The following is a 22,080-nucleotide window of genomic DNA, read 5'->3' on the forward strand; positions in this document are numbered from 1 at the left end:
TTTCTTTTACGGAGTCAAGCACCCGTGGGATGGCAAGGTGACGGCTGCGATCAGCCGCTGACTGGCACAGGTGGCCCCGGGTCTAAATAAATCATGAGCCCCCCCCCTGCTGATCCTCTCCTTCCACCATTCCTGAATGCCCGCCATCCCTCCACAGGGAGCTCCAGAGAGGGGGTAGCCCCCCCCCCCCCCACCGCTGTGCGCCGCCTCGGCTTCTTCCCGCCCCGTCTCCCTTTCTCTTCTCTCCCACCTCCCCTCCCCTCCCCTCCCACCTTCTCCTCAAACCCCCTCACCTCTTCCATCCACTTCCATGAATATTTAAAAGCTAGCACCAGAATGGAAAATATGAAACAAGGGCAATGAAGACTCGCGACAAAAAGAAAAGAAAAAAAAGGAAAGATAAATATTCATTTTGGGACCCTTGAATTAAAGGGGGGAGGACATAAGAGTATTGATGAAATTCGAAGTTGCCTAATCACAGAAAGAGAGAGCTGTGAAGACAGCGATTGGACCTCAGCAGGAGAGACACTAAGAGAAAGTGATCCGAGCTGTAACTATCCAGCTGGGGAGGGGATTGGGGGGGGGGGATTGGGGAGGCCCGGCAGGGACCCGCAATTTGCTCCACGCTGGCTTTGCGTGTAGGTGTGTGCGTGTGTGTGCGTGTGTGTGCGTGTAAGCCTGTATTTGGACTCACTGCCACTTTGACAGAGAATGCATGGTGTGCAGAGGCCCATGCATTGCTCCAATGAATGTTCCAACGGAACCAAACAGATGCATTTGTTTTCTCACTTGGAGGAATTTGCTAATGTGCATATACCGGGGTAAATAGTTTTGGCTAATTTGCAGCGGAAGGCGTTTCCCCATCGCTCAACCGACACGCTCTGGTGTGGAGGGGATAAAAAAAAAAAGGCTTTGACGACCCTCCTCCTCCTTCCATCTCTCCCTCTCTTCATTTAGTCTCATCCCTGTGCTCAACACAATCACTTGATCTTCCTCATACGGGCATTTTGACGATTTTTATCCGCTTGCTTTTACGTCACGCCTCGCCCTCTCTCTTGAGTGTGTTGATCGTGTTTGATGGAAGACGCTCCACGTCCCAGTTAAACATAGCTCACGTTCATGGTGACAGTTGTCGCTCTATAAAAATGTTCCTATTTGTCATTGCGGAAGGCTGAATTAAACGAGGCTCTGTTCTTACCACACAGGCTATTTTCAGCACCACTCACGAAGTTATAAAGCAGGATCAGAAATGTTTTATATGATTTATTTTTACTGAAGTGACGGGGGGACTGTGAAAAGCAATGTTTTGTTGACGAAATTAAAGTCCAAGCCATCGCAACGACAAAATATTATCTCGGGTTAGAAGAACCATCCCTGAACATTTTTAACCATTTATATATTAACCATAAATATATTGATCAACACAAGAGTAAGGGAGGTATAAGAAATGACTGCTGCAGCTATCTGTTATCATTGTGCAGTCTTTCGGGCTAAAGTCTTTCATTGAAACCGTGTTTTCACGAGAAAAGCTGTTTCCACAGAAAACGTCGGCGCCGTCATTCTTATATTGACCCTTTATCTCAGTGAACTCCTCACACGTGGACGTCTCCAGGGTTTTTCTGAGGATGAGCCAGAGCAGCTTTTCATAGAAATTGCTTTTTTTTTAATATAAAGGCCACTCAAGATTCCGTTCAAACGGTATGCGAGTCATAAAACGGGTCTGAAGCAAATCCTATTCCAGCGATAGTTGATAAATAATTCAAAATGACTAATAGTGTCTTGTGACAGAGAATGTATTGCTGTGGTGTATCAGATTGCAGCGGTTTTGGCCTGAAGCGTAATTTGTTTGGAAAAATAATTACTCCTGTATTGGATCCTGGTTAAATATTAAACGGGTTAGCATTAGGAATGGCGCAGCATGCATAGGCGTCTCGGTCGACTTCTTTGCAAACCCGTTGCTTTAGGTGGCTGCAGACTGAATCCTATTATTTCATTTTACACTCAAACTGCTAAATGCCACAGAAAACAGAGACACAAACTAATGAACTTCTCCTGTGTGCTTTGTCCCAGTGTTTTATGAGCGGGGAGCGCCGGCTTGTCTGTTGAGTTCAGCTTGTAGTTGAGTGGCACAAGCTGAGCGGCACCAAAGAGCATTAAGACGCTATATATCTCCGAATTTTTAGATCCCCAACCAGGGTTGACCCATTCGCAGCATGTCAGGGAGTACACATACGTATACAGCGAACACATGCAACGTGGCCCCAGGTGAGCGAACACGGCATCGCAGGGTGTTTCGTGCGAACGGAGCGAACGTAACTCACATCGGCCCCTTCAAACACAGCAGTGACGTCGGGGAAAGCAGGCCGCGCGGCCTTTCATTCCAGCCCGCAATCTATATATCATCAAACAGATGGCTCCTTTTGAAAACAAAGGCAGTGCTGTTGTCCGCGCACAAGCCGGTGCCCCCACAGACAGGACAGCCGAGGCAGGGTCTGGAAAGAGGAGATCTGGCTGAGACCTTTTTTAAAGCGCTTACTATAAACCGTGTGCTCCAGGTCTCATCTTTCCAGGTCCCGCCACAGTGTTCCCCTTGTATAGATGGGACTCAAATGCATCGCCCCATCTGTGGTTCTGTTTCCACGTTCGTACTGGCTTCAAGGCGACTCTTTTTGCCATCAACATTCAAACCATCCCTGAAGCAGAATTCCACAACTCAGCAACTGAGCAACTACTGCTGACATGAAAGTGGATACTTAATGTGTTTTGTATCTACTACATTAAAGGCTTGAATAGCTTTTGCAGAAATCAAAGCTCAGTATAGACATCTTGCACAAATCCATTAACCCCGGATCCGGGGCATTCAACGTGAAAAGAGGCTCCAGCATAAAACTCTAATTTGAGAGGAATTCATCCATCTACCTTTCAAAAGTTTTTGCAGACCTTTTTAGCCGCGCTGTGTTTTTTAACAAACTGAACCAAAGAACATTAGCGCACATCATTTCACAAAAAAAAAAAAAAAAGAGTCTGGCTGTTTTGCGGGCCGTCGCCATAGCAACCAACGCTCTTGTTCCAAAATTGTCCATGTGCTTCTGAAGGTGCAACACCTGAATTAGACAGAGGCTGTTTTGATCTGCCTGCCTGCCCCAACCAACAGCGGTGTACTTTAGGGACAGTGAGGGCCCTTGAGCCACACTCTCATCTCGTTGCTATTGTTTGCCCAGGTGGGCCGGGAGGGGGGGGGGGGGGCGCTGCCCAGCTTGTTCGCCCTCTCCCTCTCAATCTCTTCCTCTTCCTCCCTCGCTTCGTTCTGTCTTTGTTCCACAGAGACCTGTGGTCCAACTGAAGCTCTCGGTTTCACAAAGAAACCAAATTGGCTTTCATCTGCAGTCTGTTACCAGCTGTGTGCATTGTGCGTTCAGGCTCCCGCTCAGAGAAGTAAAAAAGTGTCGATTTTACCCACGACAATGTTATTATTAATGGATCTCAGCCATAGCTTTTCTTGCAGAAAGGTTTTCTTCTTTTGCTGTTAAATTTGCTCCCAGAAGCCCATTCTCCACCTTTGCCATCCTGGCTAAATATGTGTACCGAGCACTTGACATAACAACCGTAGGTGCTGGAGGAGCACAGAACACCCCCCAAAGGCCCAGAGTCCCACACCGGCCCTGTTGTTCCATGTCGCCATGGTGACGTGGTTGGAAGATGTGGGTTTTTGGGTGCGCTCATTCACCGTCCCTAATGAGAGTGTTAGTGAGTTAGTGAGTTTTAGCAATGCGAGACATTTCGGGCCTTGTCCACCGTACTGCTCAGGGCACCGAGCAGAACAGCTGAGAAAACAGCAGGCGACTTTCATTAGTGATCCCTGCCCCTCGTCCCCCCTTTCCCCCTCTCTGCTTCTTTTTTACATGTTTCCGATCGGCGTCATTCTCCGTTGACCTCACCACCCCCCCCCCTCCCCTCCCGTTTCTGTCCATCCCTCCCTTCTTCTCTCCATTTCCTTTATCCTTAACCTCTGTCCCTCACGCATATCTGCCTGGCATTTCAATCACCACATCCAGAGGACATATAGGATCACTGAGCTTTATCCCTCTCAGCTGGTCATAAGTGAAGGGAGCTCAACGGGGCAGCATTGTGTGTTTCCTCATACAGTTGTTGGGTGTTTGACTGGAAACTTTGCACGAGCAGGTTTCTGAACATGCAACAGATCCTGTGCTAATCAGACGTTAGAAAAATTGATAAATTGCCAACTGAAATCATGTCGGCTCATGCACAGAATACGTGCCTGTTGTGTGGCACGGCGGAGTTGTAAAGAAAGCGTGAGCCTGGGTGAATACAGCTCTTGAATAAACAGGTGGTTTAGAGAAAGGAGGTCAGGTACTTATTGTGCCCTTCCTAGTGTGTGTGTGTGTGTGTGTGTGTGTGTGTGTGTGTGTGTGTGTGTGTGTGAGAGTGCTAACAGGTGTCCTACAGTCTTTTATCTGTACCCACAAGACACCCTTGCTGTGACAGCGTTACGGCTGCCGCTCTTGAATCAGTCAAAGGCAAGCGTTGCCGCAGGAGGAAAGAGTTTAACTCCTTGAACTCGCGTGCACGTCCGTGCGCTCGGCTCTCCGGCTCTCTTTGAATCGTTAATGCACACGGCGGCTTAGATCGATCATAGCTACGGAAAGGCCGGCATCAGATAAAAAAAAAAAAGAGGCCCATGTCTGTTTGTTTATCCGTGTTCTGGTTTTGTTTACGATTTCACCGCGGGAGCCTTGGGGGGGGGGGGGGGGGGGGGGGTGGGAGGAGGGGTGGGAGGGGGATGGCTGACAAAGGGCAGTGAATCATAAAGGAGTCAAGGAGAGTGCTGGTGCAGTGGAGAGGCTCAGCACCAGCTACCTGTCACATCCATGGCCCCTCTTTGTTTTCAGTCCCAAAAAGTTATGATTCATGCAGAGACGGCCCTTTTGTGGGTGAAATGACATGAAGCCGACTGCCGCAGCGTTTGAGGGTGAAGTCATAACAGCCCCTTTGTATATACTGCAAACAGCCAAAGCTGGACGACCAGAGCAAATCGTAGGTCACGAATGTTGAGCACAGCACACGATGACCCTCGATCTGCTTCCCACCGAGTGAGCCCAGCTTTTGAGAGGTTTATTCTACTTCACGTTCGGCTGGAGCAGAACGATGCGCTGTGAGGATAGACACAGATTTATAGGTTATATCCACTCGAAAGACAGCGAAGCAACTGTGTTTTTTTTTTTTTTTTTAACACCCTCCAAGTAAGCACAGCAACATGCTCCAATACCCCCTTTCCGCCCTCCTTTGGTGTTGTTAAGCCTGGGAGGGGGGGGGAATAGCTATTTGCATTACAAGGTTCCTGTGGTGCAGAATGAAACACAGACGGAGCTTTGAGCAAAACGAACGCTCTCAGGGTGGCCCTGCGCTAATTGCGACTGGGGTGCATTTACTGATTATGGTTAAGTGGTCCAAAATGGTCCCCTGCTCTCTGTTACATTGACCCGCTCCCACCCCGGGTGGATGTGTGGTCAATAGTGGGCCCATTGAGATGCCTTTCCACTGAGATGTCCGTGCTTCTGCTCGGAAGCACACGGGCAACCGGGAGGGAGGCAGAGCTGATTCTGAATCCGAGATCGTAACAAAGAGCACAATGAAGTGAATTTGAATTCTATTTCAGAATTGACAGACATGCTGAAGAGCGATGCTGAATGTGAATATTTACACATTTTTGCTTTAAGGGCAGCAAGTGCAGATGTCCGCTCATTACTATTCCAAAACATGCAAGTGCGGTTGAAATGGAAATTAATTAATTGAATGCAAATTGGAATGTAAATGTATCTGAGGAAGGGGACGGGGGTGGAATTGAGGGGTGCGGGGGGGGGGGCAGGGAGATGAGTTCCTCGCAGGTTGCATGCATGGACGGGACTAGGTCAATGCTTCGTATTCCTTCTCCTCCAGCTTGTAACAGGAGAGCCCTCAGTGGGAGAGCCGGCCGGGGGGGTGATATAACAGCCACTGGATCACACAGGCTTTGATCTCCCCTCTGGGTTCCTATGGGATAGACTTAGGCCCAGTGATGAGAAGGGGGAAATCTCATACCCCCCTCTAGTGCCGGCTCGCCAGCAGGTCTATCATTTTTTTTTTTTTTTAATCACAATGAGAATTTCTTTAGCGCTGGGGGTCAGTGTGACTTGTTCTTGGGAATGCGTTTCTTCATTCTCATGCATGAGTTTAGAGAGATGCAAAAGTTCACTGACTCTTCTTCTCTTGAGAGTTGTTTACTGATGTAGTCCATCCTGAAAACAAAGAGAAACGTGTCCGATTGAGCCAAAGAGGCCATCTCTTTCTCTCCTGAGGAGTTATTTCCTACTAAATAGTTTTTCTCAGAGGGGGGCTGGAGTCTTACAGCAGGTCTAGTGTTTTACATAACCCCAACATAGTGATGTAATTCCTTCTCCCTTTTGAATGCTGGTGTCTGAAACCCTTCTCTGTGTCCCTCCTGCCGATCAGTCCGCCCGGTGCCATAATGGCTCACATGCCTGCCCCAACCCCGCTGCAATTAATGTGCTGATGTTACTGCTCTAGATTGCTTACAAACGCAGCATCACAGCCCAGATTTTCCTCCAAAATACACATCCTTGAGGACCTGGGGTCTGTTACGGTTGTTATTCACATAGCTTTCAGTTATATGAGAGGGAATATTAAAGCGCAAAATAACAAGCTCCATTACATAAATATGGTGAAGTGTTTGGGGTAGAAAAAAAAGTTGTTTTTATTACAAGAGATTTTAAAATGACTACATGCCAATTAGAGGGGGAGTGCTTTATGAGTTTGGCTTGCTGTACGTGTGTGTTTGTGTGTGTAAATGGGTACATAGAGTGAGAACGGGATTAAAATAGTGTGACTAATCAAACACACAACTTGTGCTTTTGGAGCACAAATAGTAACAGGAGCACATAAAAGCCTGTCTCTGCTTTACACAAAATGACTCCTATCATAGAAACTGAAACTTCTTTTGTTTGTGTACTTGGCTGGCCGTCTGCACCCCTGTATGCACATCTGTGCCTACAAGCACAAACAAACATCCAACTGTGCTGGATGATTAGATTTCCAGGGCATGGTCAGTGACTCGTGTGAGCTCATGCATCTTTGCATCTGGCAAGCAAGCAGACCTGACCTAAAAACAGTCAGACACGCATACAGATAGACGCTCACGCCGGTTACACCATCGGGAGGAGGGAGAGACAGGCTTAGCCGTCCAGCAGATTGGTGAGAAGCGTAGCCACAGACAGGTAGTCAGGCTGCAGGGAGACACAGGCCCGTTTTAGGGGCTACGTTTAGGTTAGAGAGACGAGGCGGATGTGGCAGGGCTTTGCGACTGCCCTCAGACATCGATCAAACATAGAACCAGCCGTCCAGGACATCCCACAACGTCGCTCAAGGCCCAATGTGGACCCTCCTGACCGGGGTCAGGCCAAGGACGTCTGCTGAAGTTTTACATGGTTGCATATCTCAGCTACACCCAGCCTTGTTTGTTTTCGCCTGCAACATGCTCCACTGCACCGACCCACATTAATGAAGTGCTCGCAGATTTAACCCTTGGGTGGCCAGCTAGACGGGGGCGTACTGGCACATATTTGCATTGCACAGACGGCGCCATTTGTTCCGTGTTCTCATTTCATCGATGCCGTGACATTTAGGCTAATATGTGACGGGAAATAAGCGTGGTTTGTTTTTTTCCTGTGTCTCATGCACCATGCCTGATGATAATGAGGGGGAAAAGGCCAAAGGAGAGGGGTGGGGGTCAATATGCTAATATTGGGTGTAGATTTTGATGCCTCTCTACCAGTATGGAGTGGTTTGGAGAGACAGGCTATCATTCTCTACCTCCTTTCCCCTCATTATGCCCCCGCCACTATCTCCATCTCTGTCCTCCCCCATCCCGTGCTTTCTGCTCTCATCTCTCTCCATGCCCTTCACTATATTTGCCCCCCCCCCGCGCCCCTCCCTCCCGCTCCATCTCATTATCTGTATCTCCTTCCCTCCCACCTCCCACCCCCCCCCCCCCCCCCCCTCCATCCAAACGACTCCCTCATAGAATATGATATAGATTTGTTTTCCTCCGCCAGGCAACGAGAGTGGGACGCGTAGCGCGCAAAGTGCTGATGTGTTGGTTTCTGGGTAATTATAACATCCCTCTGTCTCCAGGAAAACTCCAAACTAATGTTTAATTTGCCTGTGTGCTCAAAGGAAGCCCTCCTTTGTTATTGCCGTGGCAATTAGCCGCGGCTAGGGCCCAGGCATTTCCTGTGATTGTTGTGATTTGCATAGAGAGCGAATCACAGCGAGTATCAAGACCCCCATACCTTGCTTCTCTCACTGCCATTACAGCCACCCACTCCTCCTTTCCTACCACTTTCACTTTCGCCCCTCCTTCCACCCCCCCCCTTTGCTTCACTGAATCTCCACCAGTGGCCTAGCAACCAAAACTTCAACCCCTGTGTCTGATACCTCTGTGCATTGGGCGGATTGACAGTGGGGGAAACGATTAACTGCGGGGCTCAACCGCATTTCGTTGTTTTCCCCCCCGACACTAATTTGTCGGAGGGTCCCGTGTCTCTTCCCCCAGCGGTCATCCGTTTTAGCCCGAAAGCTCCTCATTGACTGCTTCCGGAATCGGGACGGCGCTAATGGTAAATTGATCATTTAAAGTGTAATCATACAGCGTGTACATAAAGCTAGGTGCACAGTGGCACACGCGCACGCGTCTACATGCGTCTTTAGAATGGGGTGCAGCAGCAGCAGCAGCAGCATGGAGGCCCAGGTGCACTTAATGAGTTTATCACTCATAAAGTAAACAGTCGATGTCGGTGAACGTGCTATTTGGGTCCTGAGGGGATTCCATTAACTAGCATTGGTGCATCGCAGAGCGTGTTGTGTTCCCTTCTCTGCCCCGGATAAGAAACAGATTCACACCAACTGTTTAATCTCTGAGTGAATGCAGCTGCCATCTTTTTAATGACAGCGTCGGTACCACGCGTCCCCGCTCCGAATAATTTAGAATTGGCATGCATTATTTTATTTGCACTCATGTCATATTTCTTTTTGCAGAGTGCATTTGAGCCGCTGGATTTTTGTGTGTTTAACCTCACCTTAATTAACTCCTACACAACAGTCAACATTTGCAGCTTTGATAAGCTTTAGTTTCATTATAATACCTGAATTAATTTGCATCCCCTTATCGCCCCCTTCCTCTGTGTCTATGCTTACTTTTATAGCACCACTGTGGGGTTCGATAGTCACATTTGTTTCTCTCATACGCTCTTATCAAACCATTACAACGGGTGTTTTCCCATTTGTGGCTGTTGGTGCTGAGTGCTGTGGCTTCAGGGAGTCTGTTCAGCAGAGAAAGTGAGAAAAATAAGAGGTGAGAGAAAGCAAATTGTAGGCAAGGAGTTAATGGCGAGACAGAGAGTTAAATCCGAGGAGCTGCTCATCCATGAGACGGCTCTCTGAGCTCATCTGCTCTGGACTGGCGTGGCGTGGGTCGGCGAGTGGCACATCCTGGGCCCCAGCAGTCAGACATGGCTCCTGATCTATATTTCAAAGGGGAGAGTAGAGAGGAATTCAGTAATGAGCTCCCATCTTCCTTTTGGTGGAGGAAGACTCTCTTTGTGGAACTAATTGAAAGTGGCATGTGCAGCGCCGGGGAGCTCTTTGGGGGCTGTGCCACGTTTCGAGGGATGTGGAGGGATAAGCCTGCACGCCGCTGTGGCTTTTGTGTCACAGGTCTGAAGAGAGTGATGCACTTTTACGTCTGCAAGGGGGGGGGGGTGGGTTGTTGTTTTTGTGTGTGCGTGGGTGTGTGACTGTGTTTTTTTGTGTACTGTAACCTGTGTCCATTTCTGACGACTGAAAATTACACACGCATTCAGCATCCCTCCTTCTCCCCCTCCCCTTTAATAAATCCAGTTTTCTGTGTCAGCTCATCAGAGATATGGTGCGTGCATGTGTGTGTGTGTGCGTGCGTGTGTGCAGAAACGTGTGCTTTATTTGGGCTCTCTAAGCGCACTGAAGATGTGGCTGTGACGGAAGATGGGCTTTCCTCTCTTACCGATGTGGAAACGGTCGGAGTCGCATGCAGCTAAACTGATGTACTGTGTGGCATTTACTGAAATGATGAAAAACAGAGCTTAACTATTTACAGACTCACGCATAACCATGAACACTTATACACCCACATGTGCATGCTAACATTCAGATGCACTCCCAGTTGGGGGCATATTGCTGTGCTTGTCGGCTGTGTGTTTTCCGCTGGATTTTCATGGAGTCAGTGAGAAACCTGTAAGCAGGATGGAGTTTTTTCTCCCAAATGAAGCTTTATACATGTCAGGAAAGTGCTTTTCGCTGGTACATGAGGATATTGATATCTAATTAGACATGACTCATCTATAAACTCATTCTCTTCACCCTTACTTGATAGTTAAATGTCATTCACCGGCGTACGTCACTGCTGAAGAGGTCCCATAGAGAGGCTCGCACCTTTATTTACTGCACGATGAGGACAGGTGTTGCTTTTTGCGACAAAATAGCCTCACGGTCACAAATGGACTTATTAGATTAAATCTGTCTGCTGACAGGTATGTATGTATATATATTTGTAACCCTATCCACTGGGCACACCTTAAAAAAAAAAAAAGATGAAACCATATTCGATAGCAGCAGAATTCAAACAACCTCATTAACATTCCGGCCTGATCAGCCACCTCTGTACGACCCCACCGTGTGAACCGTGTGTGAGCTGTGTGTCCCCTTCATGTCCGTTTCAACCAATGATGCAAGGGGAGGGGGGGAAGAAAGTTATGTTTGTTTTTGGGTGTTCAAGATGGTGAGCAGCGGGAGGGAGTTAGGAGGAGGAGGAGGGGGAAGGGGGGGGGGGGGGGGCGTGAAGCCCAGCTCGGTGCCCAGCTGTGAAGCTCCCCCCCCCCCCCCCCCCGGGGCTTTGGGAGGCCGTGGAATATGGCTGATGTGTGTGTGGGTTGGGGCTGGAGATAGCGAAGGCCCGGGGCACGCAGCTGTACGCGGGGATGTCTGGGAGAAGGGTGTGTGTGTGTGTGTGTGTGTGTGTGTGTGTGTGTGTGTGTGTTGTGTGCACGTTCATACCTACACGTTCAAAGCGAGGAGAAGAGGGATCACGTGAGGCCGTTCGTGGGTGCAGCCATGTGTTTGTGCACACCGGCTCTCGGGCATGTTTGCATTTGCACGTGCAATGTTTTTGTAACCCACCGTCGGCCACAGCTGAGACGTCTTCTCAGGGAAAGGAACGACAATCACACTCATTTCCTGTTTCAGGGTACGGGGGGGGCGCGCTCTTTTTCGCCTCGCTCACCAGAGACGTCTGGAATGTGATACCGAACCAGATTACAACGAGCTGCCTCCCTGGAGGACTGGTCGGTTCGACCGGGTCGGCTGAGAGCAGCTTTGTTGAGAAGCGAGCCTGTCAGGCAGAGGTGACAGCGGGCTTTTGTTCTGGAGATTTCCTGTCCTGTTCTGGGCAACGGGTCGGGGTAAAGTGCACAGAGGAGCCTGTGGCGCCGTCCCCCCCCCCCCCCCCCCCCCCCCCCCCCCCCTCCTCTTACCCTGGCTTTTTTTTTTTCCGCCACTTGAATCCCCACTGGCCACATCTCCCACCCACCCAACCAACTACAGTGCCCTACGTGTCGGGGCGAAGCGATCTGATTGGCTGCGTCGGGGGCGTCTGGGAGGTCAGAGCTTCGTTGGTACCCTCAGAGCGCTCACACACACACACCCGCAGAGTGAAAGCGGAGAAGGAGGGAGACAAGTAGACAAGACAGAGAGAATTCCTCTGTACACAGCCTTCGGTGCCATATGATTTCTCGCCGAAGACATAGTAAACGTGTCATGTTTAGCACCAGTTTGAAATTCCCATTGACTCCAGGGCAGTTGCTCCACAGGCTGCCCTAAAAGTGTCTAATGCCACCAACCCAACAACAAGAAGAAATATTCAGAGCCAGGGTGCCTTTGTCGTGAGTGTGTGTGTGTGTGTGTGTGTGTGTGCTTACGTGTTCAGTGAGAGGGGATGGTCTTCTGGGCAAAGTAAGCCTAGACAGGAAAACACCTGGAAGGCAACCATCAGTTACAGACCTGTCGTAGGACATGCAAATCTGTGTGGAATGTTTTTGATTGCATGCGGCCCACGATGAAAGCATATTTGCAAACTTCTCCCTGGTACATCTTGTCATGAAATATATCTCGGCCTCCTTGAAGGAGCTCAACGATCGTGTCTGTCATTAGAGTCCCCAAGAGCAACAGTCTCCCTTCTGGGGTGATGCTATCACTTCTTTTCAGACCATTGTTTTGCTCGTAAACATGACCTTACCCCCTGTCTGTATCTTAGTTTATGGCTTTTTAACTTGAGGGCAAAATAGAAACTAATGACTAAGAGCAGTTTGAAGATCCACAAAAACAGGAGGTGTTTTTCATTCATACCTTTGACTAGGACCGTTTCTCATCTGGTTTTCTGGGTATGTTTACCTTGAGCTGTAGAAAACACATATTTTATGGACACATGACATTTAAAATAAAAGAAAAAGGAAACCGTTGATAAAAAACAGATAATTAAAATGATTCAGTTGTTATTCTTATCAACCTCGTCAGAACCAGATTGAATTAAGTAAGTGATGAACTGGTCCACCACAGTGAAACTTAAAGGGCAAAACCTTGACAATACATTTATGTCACTCCCTTTTCTTAAACAGACACACCAATGTACTCTTATCTAATTCTCCTCCGTATGAGCCTACACGGTGGACACGGCAATGTGATCAGAAAAGATCAATCAGTGTCAAATTACCTTTTAGATGGAGTCGAAGCTGTCTGCTTTCTCTTTGAATGAGGCCACAGCAGCAGAAATAACAATGCCCCTCTTGTCCATAACAATTGGATCGTCAAGCAATGGCTACATGAAAAGGATAATGCTGTATTGATTGTTGCTGTACAGCTTTTGTTTTCCCTCAATAGACAACGTATGGCATGTTAAAGTGCGAGCATGCATCACGTTTGTCACGGTAGGCCGTGTAGCGGACGGGCGAATAGGATCACTCTATGTGACAGAGGCAAGGAAAATACATTGGTATTGTCATTGAGAGGTGATTAACTGTGACTCTTTTTTTTTACAAATGGCTGCAGGGCACTGCATGCTTGGTCAAATTAATTACCTGTCACTGTGATTGATTGTTTTTGAAACATCTCATATTTTTATTGCCTCCTCAAATAATGGAGTTCAAACTGCATTTCATCACGCTATTGGCAACAAGCACACATTAGGATGGTTAGAAGCCAAATAACATTGTCCACCTGTGTCTGATTCATATCTCTCTCAGATCAGATCCCAGAGTGTATTTAAACAGAGAAACATCATCGGACTTGTTGTATAGATCAATGTGTGCACATATAAACGAACGCTTGCGAAAACATGAACTTAGCCAAGCATTTCTTTCTCAGCGGAAAACGTGTGTATTAATGAGGCTGAAACTAAAGCACACATGTGTCCCCTTGGTGACACGGCTCGGCCTGACCCCGACATGAGCGACGGCCGCTGTCACTTGCAAGTCTAAAAAGGTACTACCCACAGCTCTATCTGTCTGTGTCTGTCCTAGCAAGGAGACCTTCTTCTGATGAAGCCATGGCGGGACGGAAAGCCAAGCCAACAGTGCTGCTGTTGATTGTCTACGTGATTGTCATTTTTAATTCTTTCAGGAAAAAATGCAGCGCGACAAACTAAATTAAGAGGTGTCTGAGGACCCAGCAGGCAAGGCGGCATGTTCGGGCAGATCGAGGGACACAAGCACGAGGAGGGAAGACTTTTGATTGAAGGCCTCACCTTCCCCAAAGGGCATTCTGGAGGGCGTTAGTGTTATTCGGGATCTGCTTATTTTCCTGTGTGCTCATGTGATCGCCGCCATGGCGTCTGTGATGTTAATTCGAGACAAAGGGACAGGGCGGGTCAGTCATTGTGATCTGGCCACATCTGGGTGACAGTCTGCATCAGCCTCTGTCAGTCTATCCTATCCGATCTCTCTAATCAACCATGGGCCGGCTGCACTCCAGGGACTCACACATCTACCCCACAAAGAGGAGAGCAGCGCAGACAGGCCGGCAGACACCGAGTCAAGCAGATAAAGAAGGTTTACCGGGGGGGGGGAAATCTCCTCCAGGAGGACTTTCCCTGTGTTAAATTTCACAGAGAGATGGCGGAGCTGTTCTATAGGACCTGTGTGAGCTTTAGTTACTGCTCTCTGAGGCCCCGTAGCTTGTTGTGAGGCAGCGCAGCCTTGAGCACCGAGAATTCATGTCACACAGAGTAGAATTTGATTATGCAGGAGATGGTATTACTGCCCGACCGGGTGGGAGGAAGGGAGACGCTAGTCAAACAAGAGATGGTGAGTGAGAGTGGGGGGAGGGAGGGGGAGGGAGGGAGGGGGGGTAGAAGAGTGTAGCGCATGCTGTACTGTATGTCAGCGCATGGGGGGGGGTATGATGGAGGGTAATTTTACAGTCCGCCTTGCAAATGTCTCCCCCATGGGCTCTTTCACTTGGCCCAGAAATAAGGAACAAGTCAACCAGAGCAGCGTTTATGATTGAAACTGTGCTGGTGTGTGTGTGTGTTTCGCACACGTGTTTGTGCGTTTTGAATGGCGGGGAGACGCATGTCATTACGTTTGGCCGGCGCCCCCCCCCCCCCCCGGCTCCTCGCTATATGTTCTCAGACGCCACATTTCAAATGGATTTTCGACGTCTGTTGTTTAACCACATACCCTGTATGTACGGCTCCGTCAGCCCAACGCATTGATTGTATCTCAACCCCCCCCCCCCCCCCCCTCTCTCTCCTCCACTATCACTCTATCTTTGTCTCAGTCCCCTTAAATCACCAGAATGGGAGATATCAATGCATACCCTTGCGATTTCTTGTGTGTGAGTGTATTCGACTAAAGGAACTGCAGGAGGAATAAAACGACAATAAAGCCCAGAAAGCACAAAGTATAGACAAACCGCAAGCAAGGGAGACAGATCAGTCAAGCAAGCAGATCAGATTACGATCGGTTTTGACCAGCAGTTTACACAACTATCACGCTGGGCTTCCCGACTAAAAGGCTCCGATAGAACATTCTATCATGGGCTGCGTCTCGCACTGTGGTCGACGGAAGATTTTTAAGTCCAGCTCACTGAATCCCTTGTACTCTCCAATCGGCTGAAGTGATCAAAGGTTTCGGTTTTAGCATCCCTCGGCCTCGAGTGGACCCAATGTCCTGCGCCTGACTGACGGAGCCGTCTGCAGCGTGTGTCTCGCTGCCCACTATGCGGCATTCCTGTCTATTTCGGTGAACGTCTCGGGCCGAGGTGACAGGCTTACCACCTGGTTGAGTGACTGCATGTTAAAATGTTTTTCATCGTCTGTCAGCATTTCTGCCTTTAGTTTGCCTTTACCTACTCATAGCCAGCTCTCTGTGTGAGCCTTTCCCATGGGCGTGTTTACAGAGGGGAGCAGACACTTGATTATGAAAGGGGTCAACACCAGATTCAATGTTTTCCAAGAAAACGTCTCTCTTGTCTGGTATATATTATTTTCTCAGGATGTGTTGAGTTACATCAAGTTATGTGATGAATTACCAATTTTCAATAAATTGTTTAGAGATTTCCCTATGTTTTCCAGTAGTGGGGCTGCACATGCCTGAGGGTTGGGTTGGTGTTTGTCCAGTGGCTGGTAGACTGGCCTAATACTGTCTGACTGTCAGTCTAATACCCTAATAGGGCTGGAGAGACTCGAGGCTCTTTCTCTGCGTCCCCTACATGTCCTCTCCAGGCTGTCTGCTGAGAGAGCATCACTGTATGACAGATACCAATCATTTGCCGATCGCAAATCATTCTTGGCACCCTTCCCTTTGACAAGAGAGGCAAAAGGGACAGAAAATGTGTGTGTAGGTAAAGGTTCTTGGGTGTTCATACGTCTTCTTGACCTCAACCCCCCCCCCCCCCCACCGCCCATCTTTCCCTGCCTCATCTCCTCATCTCTGACGTTTCTACCTCTCGTACCACTGTTGAAAAATGTGTGTTCCTTTGACCCCTGCTCCAGGCGATGGGGGGTTGGGGGCATAGAGGGTACTGTAGGGAGCTGTGGACAGCCGGCTGGCTGCAGGTGGAAATTGGATGGATTACCTAAGATAGGATCCGCCTCTTGCTGGTAAATAATAATAACCACCGGAAAGATATAATTACCAAGCCGGAGCGATGAGCCGCTGCATTGGCGTCGAAGCGTACAACCTAGCTGCACTGTAGCTAAGCTCCTTGTTAGCATTTTCCAGTTGTTAGCGTTGCTAATGGAAGCATCTGCAGAGCAGAGGCAGTAGAAGGAGAGCGGCCAAGTGTAAAAGGGTCCCACAGTGCTTCTCCAAGGAGGGAGAGAGTCTCCATAGCAGCAAATACTGTATATCCTCAGACCAATGAAACACGTGTTTGATGTCCCGTGTTACCTAACAGTAAATCGGATATATAATCTAACACGCCTATGAACACAGCCCCATTTGAAAAACAGATTGAGTGTAAGGACATAAGGGCATGCCATGTGAGTCATTGCAGCATATCCTGTGTGCTAATATTGAACGTGCCACGCTTCGGCGACAGCGCTCCACGTGTGCGTGCCACCGTGACGTTGGTTGCCCTTTGCCCAATGGGGAGTTAAATGTGCGATGGTCAGATTGGGAGAGATACCAGAGACAACCTTTGAGCATTTAAAGGCTATCTATGTTAACTCTCAGTTACAGTTCACTCCCTCTGAGGCTGCTCAGCTGACCAGTACCAGCAAACGCATACACGCAGCTGTCACTCATATTTCAATACCCTGCTATGATTCATTGAAGGTGCTGTGGTCACAGCTTCTGTTGAAGTGGAAGTTCCTAATATGTGCCTGCAAGTCTCTCAGTCCCATTGACCACGTTAGGGGGTCATGGACCATTCCCCTTGTATGAAACACACTTTCTCCTTCTTTCATTCCAATGGCCTTCATGTGCCTTGTTGTAACGCATTGCTAGAACAGGGACACTTAACGTTGACAGCCTCGTCACCACTGTGCTTTTTTCTGAGAGCGAGAGCAACAAAAAGAGAGAGGAAGGACTGTTTCCAGGACCGCAACCTCCAGGAATGTCATCCCTGCTAAGAGAGTGAGAAAACATTCTTCAAGGACTTTGTGAAAAAAATGCACCGTGTCCAGATACAACCCTCCTCCTTTCAACCCTGGAACCATCTGGACCACACGGTCTCTCAATTGAAATGCAGTTTACAGCCGCTGCCTGGACAAATAAGCATTTACATGATGACTGCCAATGCTTTGCGTGTGTGCAGTGTGATGTCATGTGAGCAGGTGGAGCGGTTGGAGAGGTGTAGTCAGTTCTATGTACGTGTGTGTCTTGGGTCGGGCTTTAGTAAGCCACAGGTGCACAGTAGGGGGTGTTGCTCTGGACATTGATTTCACAGTCGGCGTCCACCATGCAATACATCGAGAAAAGTGTTTCTCTCTGGTGCGTCTTCAAAGAGGTTGTGAAGGACCTTTTGAGGGCATGAATATGCAGATGAGTTACCCGCGGGAGGAAGGGAGTCATTCACAGCACCAACCCGAGCCTTTTGCATTAGGCAAGAGAAGTGTGGGGTGGACAGGGGGGGAGAGGCAAGGAGGAGGGAGGAAAGGGACACAGGAGAATAAAATAGGACAAAAGTTAATGGCAGGCTCTGTTCTCATGAAGTACTTTTTCCTTTTAGTACTGTAATGTAATGTAATTTCAAAACATTATACAATCTTGTTTACTTCCAGTATGAATCCTGCTCTTTATGTATAACTAGCTGCCTGCCTGTTGAATAAAACACAGTTGCATGATGAAGTCCTCAAACAGAAAGCAGAGAGATCAAAGCCATTACTTCTGACTGGCTGACCCCTGTGTGTGTGTGTGTGTGTGTGTGTGTGTGTGTGTGTGTGTGTGTGTGTGTGTGTGTGTGTGTGTGTTTCTAAATGCTGCGGGGGTCCAGGGATCCATCCGTATCCCGTCTGGAGCCAAGCTCAGGGAAGGTCAGCCTGATGGATACATCCTGACATGCACACAGCCCGTGATGTCGTCAATGTGTGCATCTGCGTCTGTGTGTCTGCGTCATGTGTTCATGTGTGCGTGGGCTGGCGGCCCAGCCACGCTTAGGCACAGTTCAACAGAGCAGAGGGCAGACAGGCAAGCAGAGGAGGGAGCACTGGCCTGGCCTTGGCCCCCTAGTCTGAGGGATCTGAAGGGGGTTTTGATGGCAGAGGGGTTGGAGGGCGAGTTTGGGTGAAGTGTAGGCGGAGGGGGCCCAGGTGCGGGGGCTGAGGTGGGCTGGGGTGGCGTAAGAAAGGCTCCATTCATGAGTGGTGCCATCTCTGGCTCCCAACGGGACTGGGACTCATCAATGAGCAGGCCAGCTGGGAGGATGTCAGCACGCAGACTCCCTCCCGCCCTCTCTCTGCCTCCCTGCCTCATCTCACCCATCTTTCCCTCCCTTTTTCTTTTGTCAAGGGCCAGCGCTGTCAGAGCCACTGGCCCGAACACTGAGGCCTCTCATGCACTTGGGTCCCCATTGAGATCCACAGACAGCCTCTGGCTCGCCGGTGGTTTGCACACCGTCTGTCGTTTGACATCCGAGGTCTGCAGCGAGGAGCTCGCTCACCATCACCCCTCCGAGGGGCACTGTCTTTGGTAGCCATGCCAACAGGAGATGAGCTTGGTTGGGTGGAGCTAAAAGGGTGATAAACAGGCGGTCTCAGCTGAATGCAGCACGTACAGACGGCGTATCCAAGCAACTCAATTATAGATTACCAGGAGATAAGGATGTAGCTCATAGTGGCTCTATGGAGGGCAATGGGATCCCCCTATGTTCCCACAAGTCACCATGAGCTTCACATGTGTGGCTCAGTTGACATCTCTCAACACGGCTACTTATTTTTTACTAAAGACATGCCCAACAACAAAGACAGGGGCCATTTTTAACTGTTTAAGCATCCACATAGTAGCCTCGCACTGACAAGGCTTTTAAAATGCTGATAAAGTTTTCCTAAATCACAGCCTCACAGAGCCACCAGCAGGTCTTGACCCACAAAAATCCCTCATGGACAAAACTGCAATTTTCTAATATCCTGTCCAAGTGTTAAAGTTGAATCTTGATATACCCCAGAATTCCTTTAACCAAATAGTTTGAGTGTCAACTTTACATCTGGCTTATTTTTTTGTAAACTTCCAATAGAGATTAGCAGAAACATCTCCTCCGGCATAAAAAACCGAAATTGCCCTGTCTTCGAAAAATTGTCCTTCTTGTGCAGTGTGCTGCTTTAGAAAGGAAAGGGGGACCGGAAAGGAGGCATGGTTTGTGAGCTGCACAGATGTGTGTGCATGCTGTTTATCACTGCCAGTGAAAGGCCTGTATCAGCAGCAGCTGTGGCGCTCTTTGCATGCGACGGCAGCAGTGCATTGGTCGGGGCAGATTTGCATTTGTGGTTTGATATCATGAGCAACAATGTCACTCCCTTTCTCTTCCTTCCTCGCTTCCTTTGCTCTCGTTTTTTCTCTCTAACATATGCTGAACGGGAGGAGCTTTCTGTGAGAGGCACAGGAGCCATGAGAACAGCCTAAGTGGAGCACTGGAGCATAACTTAGGAAGGTTCAGTATGAAATGGATCCAAGAATAACATCAACACTAGCAAATCTCACCATGGTACTCAAGGGCAAAGTCCATGTGGTCATGGCACACAGCTATAGCCACATGAATGGAAACATTGCACTGAAGCTGAATACTGAATTCTCATCTAGTGAAAGTACATTCTGTTGACGGCTACTATGAAAGCCACCTTTCTTTGGCATTGAATATGAATCCCATACCACGATGGTGACTCGTTTTTGAAGTGACTTGTTAGTTCAGGATCTTGGTTTAAAAAAAAGGAAAAAGTTGAAGGTCCTGTGGTCTGCATGTGTCGGCCGGAGTCAAAGTGATCTGGAGGACCATGTGATGAAAGGGTTCCTGTGGCTTTCATCTTCACAATGTGTTTTGATAGGGAGAATTTTCTCGCAGCTGAGCCAAAAAAACAGCTTTGTGTTATGAGAGCTGGTCTGCTGCAGTACAGCAGGTTTCATTATATCTTATAAATATTTTACAGGTAGAAAAAACACTAAATGTGGTGAAATAGGGATGCTGCTTGTTTCTATTATCAACTTCTGCACAGACAGTGTGACAAGCAATGAGTTGAAAGTACCAAAACGGGGTATTTGAATTTATAAATAGAACATAACCTTCACAAATGTCTGGATTGTACTGTCAGGGATATTTTGTCAGTAAACCGTTAAAGTGTTTTGGCTTCAGTTACTGAAGACTTTGAATTTACCAACTCCAAAGAAAGAAGGTAAGCTAAAGTGTGTTCATTAGCACGTGCCACTGGATTTCTCAAGTTTGATTGAGCACAACATCCCGCTGAAGGTTTGATGGACTCCCAACCGCCCTTGAAGAACGCTGCTGTTGTGTCTGCCTCTCGGTGCGGTGCTCTACCTGTACACACACGTGCGCGCTGTGGTCATTGTCCCCTATTCTAACAGGCTGTGAGAGGACATTCAGCAGACCTCGCTCTTCCCCTTCTGCTATCACCTCGTAGCAGGCTCCATCACGCCTCTCTTAGCAGCCCCCTTGATAGACGTCTCGGCTCATTGTGTGTGAAGGTGTCTTTGTTTTGCTGTGTAATGGTGCCCTAAGATACTGTTGCTAGCGTGTTGTCTGGGGTGTCTGTTGCGCTGCTACCCTTACAGACCCCAATAACCACCTTCTGTGACAGAAGCTCTTCACTGCTCCCCCTCGCTCACTTTATTTGTGCCTCAGCCTCTCTTGGACTCCCTTCATCCCGTTCCGGTTTTGTATTTCTTATCCAGCGTGTTAGCGTCTATTCTTGTGGCCTCTTCTGCCTCTCTGTATTAGAGCCCCCTCAGTGTACAATGAATCGCCTGTGCCCTCTTTTTTTGTCAACGACCAATGAATAGGGGGCACAGAGCTACAGTTAGAAATTAGCTTTTAAGTATGTGAGGTATGTTCATTAATTCTCCTCCAAATCCCCCCCCCCTACCCCCCGCTGCCCTCGGACCGCTATACCCCCAAAACAAGCGTATAAAATCCTTTAATGGACCCCATGCTGTTTTCCATATTCTCAGTTTCTCTGGTGCCTACAGTTTAAACAGGACCCGCGTCTCTCTCCGCGACCCTGCCAGAGTCCGCCTTGGCTTCCAGGGGGCGGGGGGGGGGGGGGGGGGGGGGGGGGCTAGCCTGATTGCCATGGTCACAGCGGCCATGTGAACTCAGCCATGAATGAGAAACTTTCCAAGATCAGCCTTGAGATCCTGGGATATGTGTGTCACGCTGTTAATGTGTTATTGGAACAGAGACAAGGATTTCCGTTTCAGCAGTTCAGTCCAGATAGATAGATTATATATTGGCTATTTTTCACCAATAGCTAACATCTAAGACCAAGAATGTCCTTCACATGCTGACGACAGAAAGAAAAGGCTCTTGGAAATGTTTTGGATTGTCCGAGAGCAGAGTGCCTGTGTTCTTGGTTATTTTAAACTCCATCAGAGATGTGAGCTCACAAGGAGTGTATTAGTCTTTCTGACAGGATGTAAAACATGTTGAATGGAAATTGGCAATTGTTTCTGACTGCGTTGCTGCTCACATAACTGAAGCAATATTTCTTCTTCTTTTATCAAATCATTGATATTTATTTGCACTTCCAATAGTCTCTTTGTGCATCGCTGTTATAGTTTATGTATTCCAGTGTCTAGGATTTAAGCACTGCCACTATTAACTTAAATGCAGGCCACTAAAAGCCGGATGAAGCCCATTGCTAACTCCACAAAATCTTTATGTGTTTTAAATGTCTTTTTGTGGCTGAATTGCTTCCACATTGCGCTATGGCTCGGGACCCTGGCACTTTGTAAACATACCCTTCTAGCTCTT

General features: G+C 48.4%; 1 protein-coding gene across 3 annotated transcripts in view; it reads left to right on the forward strand.

The window, feature by feature from the left end:
* The window catches only part of hipk2 (homeodomain interacting protein kinase 2), a 61,988-nt gene that overhangs the window by 21,739 nt on the left and 18,169 nt on the right, over positions 1-22,080 (forward strand). The gene's annotated exons all lie outside the window — the stretch shown is intronic.

This window comes from Pungitius pungitius, chromosome 6 (assembly GCF_949316345.1).
Source record: "Pungitius pungitius chromosome 6, fPunPun2.1, whole genome shotgun sequence".
Lineage (NCBI taxonomy): Eukaryota > Metazoa > Chordata > Actinopteri > Perciformes > Gasterosteidae > Pungitius > Pungitius pungitius.